General features: G+C 46.7%; 1 long non-coding RNA gene across 1 annotated transcript; it reads left to right on the forward strand.

Annotated features, from left to right (window-relative positions):
• Positions 1 to 200: 200 nt before the first annotated feature.
• LOC143713337 (uncharacterized) lies at positions 201 to 8,956 on the forward strand. The gene is made up of 3 exons (XR_013195098.1): positions 201 to 286; positions 907 to 998; positions 8,373 to 8,956. It is a non-coding gene; the product is annotated as an uncharacterized LOC143713337 (long non-coding RNA).
• The last annotated feature ends 751 nt before the right edge of the window (positions 8,957 to 9,707 follow it).

Below are 9,707 nucleotides of genomic sequence, written 5' to 3' on the forward strand. Positions count from 1 at the left end.
AGTTGCTGTAATGGTTGGGTAATCATTTAATAACTAACCCCTGGATGCTCAGTAATCAGGTTACCACCCCAGACAACCTCATCTTAATTTCAAAATCTCTAATGATAGTTTTGATTGGTCATCTGTCAGCTCTCCACATTGATGTATGGAGTTTGCCTTCATTAGCCTATTGCCTCACAGAGAGAGTGTTACTGATGTGCCAACTGTTCAATTCATCAACACGTCTCTTACCAAGCTGAGCTTCAGAGAGCAAATGAAGATAGTTTTTGAGTGGGAAGAGGTCAGTGTTTGTCATGTGCAAGTATAGACAATATGTGTTGATAGGCAAAGGAGAAATCGAGTTACTATATACCAAGGTCTTACAAATGTCAATGACAAAATTTGTATGCATTTGAAAAGAGTTTAAATCATTATAAACAAATAGTACTTGATGAATCTAAACTAATCCCTTGTGAAACAGAAATACATTTTAGTAGTACTTGAAAATAATATACTTTATACTGCAAACTGAATGTAATGGTTTTGAACTCTTAAGTGCATGTTAATTGCAATAAAAAAATATATTATAGTTTCAATTTGTATAGCATGCAATTGCTTGGACTTTACAGTACTGTTTTGGATATTACTGAATCTTACCCCGGCCTTTGGTACAATTTATCATAGTATCCTTCCTCATCATTTAGAACACTGGGTTGGCATAAAGGGTAGGGCCTTACAGTGTTTTAGTTCTTATCTTAAAGATAAGAACTTCCTCTGTAACACTGGGCAAGTTTTCTTCTTCCTCAGCTTTTATTATCAGTAGGGTACCTCAGGGTACCGTATTGGGCCTTTTTCTTTTTTTAATTTATGTGCTTCCCTTAGGTAGTATTATTAAGAAGCATAATGTTTATTTTCATATTTTTGCAGACGACGCTCAGCTCTACCTACCTTTAAAAACTGGTGCTGGACAGTCTTGATGACACATCCTTGATTTGGAGGTGGTCTTATCAATGAGCTCGGTAAGCATTTTCCTTCACGTTCGCCCCAGGTAAGAAATCTGGGTGTCAGTCTTTACTCTGAATTTTGCTTAACTAAACAAATACAATCTGTTGTTAAGAATAACTAATAAAATCATTTTTGTCTATTTATGATTTGGAGAAAGTGACACCTTAATTTCTTCACGATTAAACTATTTCTCAGTTCCTCCTCAGACTTCTCTTTCACACCTCTGGTCCAGAATGCAGCTTCAAGGCTGTTGACTTCGGCAAAAAAATACAATCATGTTAATTTAAGCCTCTCTTTATTGGCTTCCAGTCTGTTTCATGTATCATTTAAACAAACACAAAATTTAAGGTTTTTAATGCCCCATCTTATGTTAAATACCTTATTATGCCTTAAACATCTCGACCATTAAGATCTGATAGGGCACTCTTGCACATCTCTCGATCTCATCTGTAATTAAAGGGTGACAGAGCTTTCTCAGTTGCTGCCCCCTGCTTTATGAAATCAGCTGCCACTGGACATCTGCACTTTTACTCAATGTTATTAAATCTAGACTGAAAATGTATCTATATTCTCTTGCGTTTTGAGTATTAATTCATGTTGTTTATATTATGGGATGCATTTTATTGTGTTGTAATCTTACTTGTTTTTATATGTAATTTCATAATTTGTAAAGGTTTCTGAAAGCAAGGACCCAGACACAGAATGAGGAGCGGTGGGGTGGTGTTTATTAATAAAGCACAGCACAAGAATGGGTGAGGTAGTACTAGTCCAAACAGAAGGGCTGACGGGAAACAGTGACAGGACAGTTGAGGGTGACTGCTGGAACCAACTCCAAAGGACAACAGGTTAAGTCAGTGACCGGGCCAGGCAGATGGTTGTGGTGAAGACAGGGCAAAACACAATGAAGCAGAGATACTTGCTGCACACAGACTCTGAACCAGTCTAGCTGCCAGGCAGAAGGAACCAGCAGGCAGAAACCAACATGAGACAACACACAAGACAACAAATAATAAAATAACAGAGAGATAACAAAAAATAAACAAGAGAGTAAAATCAAAACTGGCCAAATAAACACCAGAAAGCAAAATAAAGAAACTAAATTATGGAGCTGGCAAAGGGGGAAAAAAACCCTGTAAACAAGCAAGAAAAGCTCACACAAAATAAACGCAATAAACCAACAAACACATGAGGGAAAGGAGCACAATATAAAGGGAGCAGAGCTCATGAGGAACAGGTGAACAAAATTAGGCCAATGAGGACCAGACAAGGGCTGAATCCGAAAATCACCCCCTATACCCTCTAATAGGGCATTATTTGATGGGACAGCCAGTGGTGTCCAAAACCATAGTGGATGTAATTTGAGTGTACTCATTCTATCCCAAATTGCACTGCAATAACGAGTGTACAGCCGATGTACACTCAATGGTTGTCCGAATTAGCACACTTGTTTTCATTCACTCCTTCAAGTGAACACTTTTATTGGACTAACGTAGGGAATAGGGTTATGATTGAGGGTTTAGGGGGCAAATTCAGATTCAGCCAAGGACTATACAAACAAACAAGGTAACTGGAAACAAGGAGGCGGGATGAGAGGAGCACATGGCCAACACAAACAGACAGAGCCATGTGCTCAAGCACAAGACAAACAAAGAAACATTAAACAAACATTAAACTGAAAAAGAAGATATTTTGAAGGATGCTGGGAAGATTTGGTGATAATGGGCCTAATTGGTGTTAATTGTAGTCCCAAAAAATGTTCATAAAAAAAGGTGTCATTTCTATATGAACTACATTTGTAATGTGTTTTTTAATAACCTAATAGTTCAACACTAAATAAATAAATAATAGTGTCATATCTTTGACCCCACAATGGAATCTTGCATGTTGTTTATGGTAATTTAGAGTCACAGTAGCCATGGATACATCACTCGCTCTGCTCTTAGCAGGCTACAGTATACTTCAGTGCAGTTTTCTGTTTCCAGATGAAAGATATAGAAAAAAAAATCAATGCAGACTGACTCTGAGAACGATAATCGGTTACTAACGTAACCTTGGTTCTCTCTAGAGAGGGAACGAGTATTGCGTAAGTTTAGCTTACGCTACGGGAAAGATTCATCTTCTCGAGATACTGAAGCCAAAAAATTATCCTTAATTTTGTATTCCTTGTCAACGCAGTGCAGCAGCTAGCAGACCTAGAGCATGCCATCTCGCGTGCTCATTGGCTGCCCTGCGGCAACTGCTGCAGCCTACCAGTGAGCCCGGCGTGACGTTACGCCCAATGAAGGGCGCCCGCGCCTTCATGGCGTCACAGCCCGCCAAAATGGGCGTGGCCTAGCGTATAAAAGTGGGGGCTGTAGGCTGAATTCTCTGTTTTTTCGTTGACTGAAGCGAAGTCGCTCGTGGGGCGAGCACGGCCGGTAACGCAATACTCGTTCCCTCTCTAGAGAGAACCGAGGTTACGTTAGTAACCGAGTATCGTTCTCTTACGAGAGGTTCTCTCGTATTGCTTAAGTTTAGCTTACGCTACGGGAACACTTTGTCAACGCCGTGCGCGCCAAGCATCCACCATAAGACCCAGAACTTTCAGGGGAACCCCATAAGTGAAAAAATAAGGTGGCCAGCCACGCAGGCCATCACTTGTACATAAGCACACGTAGGAAATAGAGAGCAGCGCGCCGGTCTGTATAGGCACATGGCACATACCCTACTTAGTGCAGCTCAACCAGGAGAGCTGAGTCATGTGAGAGTGATCTGAGCAGGAGATCTGGGCAGAATACACCTCTCCTTCAAACTGACAACAGTTTAGCCTGTAAGGCAGGGACTTCTAGGCTATAAAACCTGACAAAGGTAGACGGGGAGCTCCAGCCCGCCGCTACACATATGTCATGGATAGAAATTCCACTGGACCATGCCCACGAAGAGGCCACGCCTCTCGTGGAATGAGCCCTGATGCACAGAGGGCATGGCAGACCTTTCGACGCATAAGTAGCTGCTATAGCGTCCACTATCCATCTGGATAGGCTCTGTTTCGAGGAGGCGAGACCCTTGGTGCGCCCACCAAACGAATCAAAAAGCTGTTCCGAACGCCTGAAGGAGGCGGAGCGCGTAATGTAAACCCTCAGCGCTCTGACAGGGCAGAGGAGATTCACATCACTTTCGCTGTCAGATGCTGGGAGAGCTGACGATGAAATAGCTTGCGCTCTGAATGGAGTGCCCATCACTTTAGGGACATAGCCATGTCTAGGTCTGAGGATGACTTTAGAGTCATTCGGCCCAAACTCAAGACACGACGCGCTGATAGACAGCGCATGCAGGTCCCCCACACGTTTTACTGATGACAGTGCAGTCAGAAAGACGGTTTTTAGTGATAGATGTTTCAACCCCACAGAGTCTGGTGGTTCAAATGGAAAAGCTTTCAGGGCCTCGCGGACCAACAAAAGATCCCACATGGGAACCGACGGGGGGCGCGGCGGATTCATCCTTCTAGCTCCTCTAAGGAAGCGGATGACCATCTCATGTCTTCCCAGTGACTGGCTGTGCGTCGATTCTGCGAACGCTGCCACAGCTGCCACGTATACTTTGAGTGTGGATGGGGATCTTCCCTTATCCAGCAGCTCTTGTAGGAAGGTGAGCAGATGCGCCACCCCGCATGTCCGCGGGTCCAGACCTCTGTCGGTGCACCATCCAGAGAACACCGACCATTTAGACGCATAGAGCCTTCTCGTGGAGGGGGCTCTAGACTGCGTGATCGTGTTCATCACTCCTTCTGGCAGGGCAACGAGTACCCGTTGATCAACCATGCATGCAGAGACCAGCGCTCTGGATGGGGATGCCAGATCGTGCCGCGAGCCTGAGAGAGGAGATCTGCCCTCACCGGAATCGGCCACGGAGCTGTATGTGACAGCCGTGCTAGTTCCGGGAACCAAATCTGATTCTCCCAACGCGGGGCTATGAGGAGCACCGAGTGGCGCGTTTCCCTGATTCTCTTGATCACCTGTGGCAACAGAGAGACCGGAGGGAAAGCATATAGCGGGAGGCTGGGCCAAACCTGGGCCAGTGCGTCCTCGTCCTTCGAGAAGAACGTCGGGCATTGAGCGTTGTCTTTTGACGCAAATAGGTTGACTTCCGCTCTGCCGAATAGGCGCCACAGTTTCTGGACCGTTTTGGGGTGCAGAGACCTGGCCAAAGACCGGTCTGCCCTCGAACAGCGCGCCCCAACCTCAGTTGGACGTGTCTGTCGAGATGAGAGATGGTTCCCATCATTACTCCCTGCTGCTACCAGTCGGCCACTAACCAGGGCTGCAGAGCCGCTATGCAGGTCTGAGTCACTCTGATTTTCTGGCCGCCAGACACCCAGGCTCGGCGGGACACGCGAGCATTCAACCAGCGTTGGAGCGGGCGCATGCGCAGTAGGCCCAGCTGAAGCACCGCTGCAGTTGATGCCATACAGCCCAACATCCTCTGAAAAGTTTTCAAAGGGAGAAAGCTGCCCTTCTGGAAAGACGCGGCTAGGTGGCGAACACGGCCCGTGCGCTGTGTCGATAAACGAGCCGTCATGGTCACCGAGTCCAGTTTTATTTCTAAAAAGGAAATTGACTGGCTGGGCAGTAATGAGCTCTTGGTCCAGTTGACCGTGAGACCCAAGCTTTCCAGATGACTGAGAAGCACTGTTCTGTGAGATAGCAGTTCTGTCTCTGACTGTGCCAGTATCAGCCAATCGTCCAGATAGTTCATTTTTCGCAGCCCCTGACTTCTCCCATGCACTTCGTAAATGTACGGGGTGCTATGGACAGGCCGAACGGCAGGACGGTGTATTGATATACCTGACCGTCGAAGGTGAATCTCAAAAATCGCCTGTGACGGGGTACTATCTGAACCTGAAAATAGGCATCCTTCAGATCTAGAGAAATAAACCAGTCCCCGGGCGAACGTACGCAAGGATTTTTCTGGTCGTAAACATTTTGAACGGTCTTTTCGCAAGTACTTTGTTCAAATGTCTCAGATCTAGGATAGGTCTGAAGGCTCCGTCCTTCTTGGGTACGAGAAAATATCGGCTGTAAAAGCCTGACTCGCTCAGAGAAGGTGGTACCTTTTCTATAGCCCCTTTGCACAGCAGCTTTGCTATTTCTGCGTGAAGTAGGTGTGCTAATTCCGCATTCACTATGCGGGCGGGGCCCAGGGGCAGGTTTGTGTTGGCAAGCGTGAGCGCTCTCTGGCGGGCACGAGACTTACATTCATAACCTGCTTTTTTGATCGTGTAACAGAGCGGGCAGATAGTGGGCACAGACCTGTGGACACATTTCTTATATTCAACACTCGAGCGGCTTTTCTGCGCTTTATGAGAGTGTGCTCTGTGAGTGACATGGGATTCGGAGTGCTTATGTGTAGGGGTGAACACTGGGGCGTGGGCACTTTCACTACACTTAAAACACTGACTGCGTGAGCCGGACCAGACATTATACTCTTTTTGAGATTTCTCTGGGTCGCCGTGAAAACGGCGTTTGTGTGCAGGCGAGAGGGTGAATAAACCGGCTCGTTGGCTGCTAATTGAACCACTGCAGTAGCCTGTTTGAAGGGGACTGACAGGGAAATGAACTTTGACGGCGGTCCGGCCGCAGCGGGACATGCGCGTCTTTTCTCTCTCGCTGTTAGGAGGGCTTCGCGTGCTCAGACTTCAGCGTAATTCTTTGCCGAGGCCCTCTGGGGGGCGGCGGTCTGTGAAGGCTGTCTGAGTGCGATCTAGGGCGGCCGCCCTGGCGTCGCTGCGAAGGCTGAGGCTGTGCTGGACGCTGGGTGCTGGTTCGCTCGGGCGGCTGTCTTTGTCTCTCGCGAGAGCGGCCTGTGGCGGAACTCGAGCGTCGCGGCAGGAAGAGGTTCATGGCCTGCATGGTCTTCTGCACCTCAGAGAAGCGGTCAACGATCCCGTTCACCGCTGGGCCGAAGAGACCAGTGGGGGAGAGCGGCGCGTTCAGGAAGGTGGCTCGCTCAGATTCCCTCATATCCGCGAGCGTTAACCAGAGGTGCCTCTCTGTCACAGTTAACGCGGCCATGGCTCGTCCTCACAGAGCTCGCAGCCCATGAACGTGAGGGCGAGTTCTGCGTGTTCCAGGCCCAGGCAGAGAGCACAGATCAGATTGCGGTCTCCGGCGCTGAGCGGGGCTCTACACGAGCGGCAGGAAGTGCGAGGCATCTTGAAAAAGACGCTCGCTTTTTGCAAGGCAAAAAGGATACGTCGCCGGATAGCGTAGCTCGCACGGGTGGCTGAAGGTGGCGAAGACGGCCGGCTTCCTCAGCGCTGTCCTAAGCTGGCTGTTCGCTGTTCGACGGCGGCGGTGGCTTCTCTCAAATCCAGCGATGCGAAGAGCTCGCTGAAGAGACGAAAAATCAGAGAATTCAGCCTACAGCCCCTACTTTTATACGCTAGGCCACGCCCATTCTGGCGGGGCTGTGACGCTATGAAGGCGCGGGCGCCCTTCATTGGGCTTGACGTCACGCCGGGCTCACTGGTAGGCTGCAGCAGTTGCCGCAGGGCAGCCAATGAGGACGCGAGATGGCCTGCTCTAGGTCTGCTAGCTGCTGCACTGCGTTGACAAGGAATACAAAATTAAGCATAATTTTTTGGCTTCAGTATCTCGAGAAGATGAATCTTTCCCATAGCGTAAGCTAAACTTACGCAATACGAAAGAACCTCTCGTAAGAGAACTTATGTTATCTAGTTTGAATACAACTCTTCACTCCACTTATACAGGGAATTTGATTTGACCCATATCATAATTCTGTCTATACAGAGTTCAGTCAGTGCAATATTTCCATTAACACATAATATTGCCTTTTCAGGGAAAAATCTTCTCAGTCAGTCAATGTCTGTATTAATTTCTTCCTATTCTAACCTTATTCCAGAGCTGCAATAACCTCCTCAGAGTTTCAGACGGTACATCATTTACCCGGTGACTCTTAGTACGATCATGCTATGTTCATTTCCCCTGGCATTGTTAATATCAAAAATAAATGTATTGATGTGGGAACCAGCGGTGTTTGGTGGGAAATACGTTGTGAGTGATGCAGATCCAGAGGCCATGCACCTGCTTCTGATTGGGATTCTGCATGCACAGCACACATAATTTATCTTGCAAAACAGTTCATGCTGCTCCATCAAAAGCTGGCTAATAATGCGTTGGGCCCGTTGCATGGCTGGGCAGGTGGGTTTTTTCTTGTTAAGTCTCTTTATTTGTGTTCTGGATAAATCTTATTTTTGTGTTTGCTCTCTTTCTTTATTTATTTGTTCCCCTTTCATTGTACCTCCTGTATCTTCCCTTATCCCTCTCTCTCCATCTTTTTTTCCCTCTGCTACCTTTATTCCTTTTATAATTGCTCATTTGTTTGAAAAGGCCTCAGTTTAGGGATTACGGAGGCCAGACAGCATCTTGATAAGAGAGAGGGACAGGCAGTGGCCCACGGCTTCTCCACCTAACAAAAGGACCCTGGCACGAGTCACCGCAGCGTTACCTAGACAGCGGGTGCTCGGCGACAGACACTCATGGCTTTGGCTGTGCTTTGATTATGCCTGCAGCTGATGCTGCGGCCTGATGAATAGAAGCAGCTATTTGCTGATGCGTGCCACTGTTTTCACAAAGCCAAAGTCTGTGTCCATGGACGAGTGCTTGTGCACCTGCCTCTCTCAGCGGTCTGAGGGCCTTTTCTTACACTTGTGATCTCTGCGGGTCTGAAGCAGACCGGGAGATTCTCTGGGGAAGTGACAGGGGAAAAGTTTTGTGTTCATGGAAAAAAACGGTCAAAATGTCATAAGCGAAAATCTTGCATATGTCTCAGGATATGATTTTTTTTAGCCATCTGTAATTTGTTGTAGTTTATTAATACCTCAGATGTTTCATAAGAATGATTAAAATGGGTACAATTGATATTACTATTTTTTGCTGCGCTACTATAGGCACTACAGCTGTAAGAGGTGAATACAGTCTATTCGCAACGCTCTCACACATGATAGGAGGGCAATAGGGCGGAATCTTACCAGTGGGAGGCTAGTGGCTCGAAAAATTATCATCCATGAAAAACACCCCAATCACACGTGTCAAATTTCACACACAAACAAGGGAAATGACCACACTTGGTGAACACACAGCCACAGCACACGCCAAGGGACCAAGGGACCCGCCACCGCAAGGGGCACTGCTCCCACTGGCAGTTCTCAGCACCTGGACAAAGGGCAGACACGTGGCAGTTAAAACAAAATTACACACACAAAACAACAAAAAAAGACTATAAACAAGGTCTAATAAGCCACCCGTTCTAAAGCCCAAGGTAGTACTGGAGTTAGCAATATGAACAGAGACTCAATACATCAAAATAAACAATCAAACATGGATAAAACATCCACAACAATGGGACAAGATTGCCCTATGGATCAACCACTTCAAGATCTTCAGTCAATGTGGACAAATCACATAAAAAGTTAAAACAAAAGAAAAACAATCACAATTTGGCCAATCCTCTTGGATATCAGCAGCAAGAAAAGGCCTCCATACAAGAATTCAAAAGAAAGAAATAAACACAAAACAAACAATTTAAGTGGTGTCAGTTCATTGAACAGTCTACACTCAAACACTGATTCACAACAATGACAGAAAGGAGAATCAAACAGTGTTAAACAAGCAACGATGTAACACGCCAGCCAGCCGCCTGTTAACCACAGGTTTAATAATCCT

This window comes from Siphateles boraxobius, unplaced genomic scaffold (assembly GCF_051911475.1).
Source record: "Siphateles boraxobius isolate OS27281-9 unplaced genomic scaffold, OSU_SipBor_1 12, whole genome shotgun sequence".
In the NCBI taxonomy this organism is placed as follows: domain Eukaryota; kingdom Metazoa; phylum Chordata; class Actinopteri; order Cypriniformes; family Leuciscidae; genus Siphateles; species Siphateles boraxobius.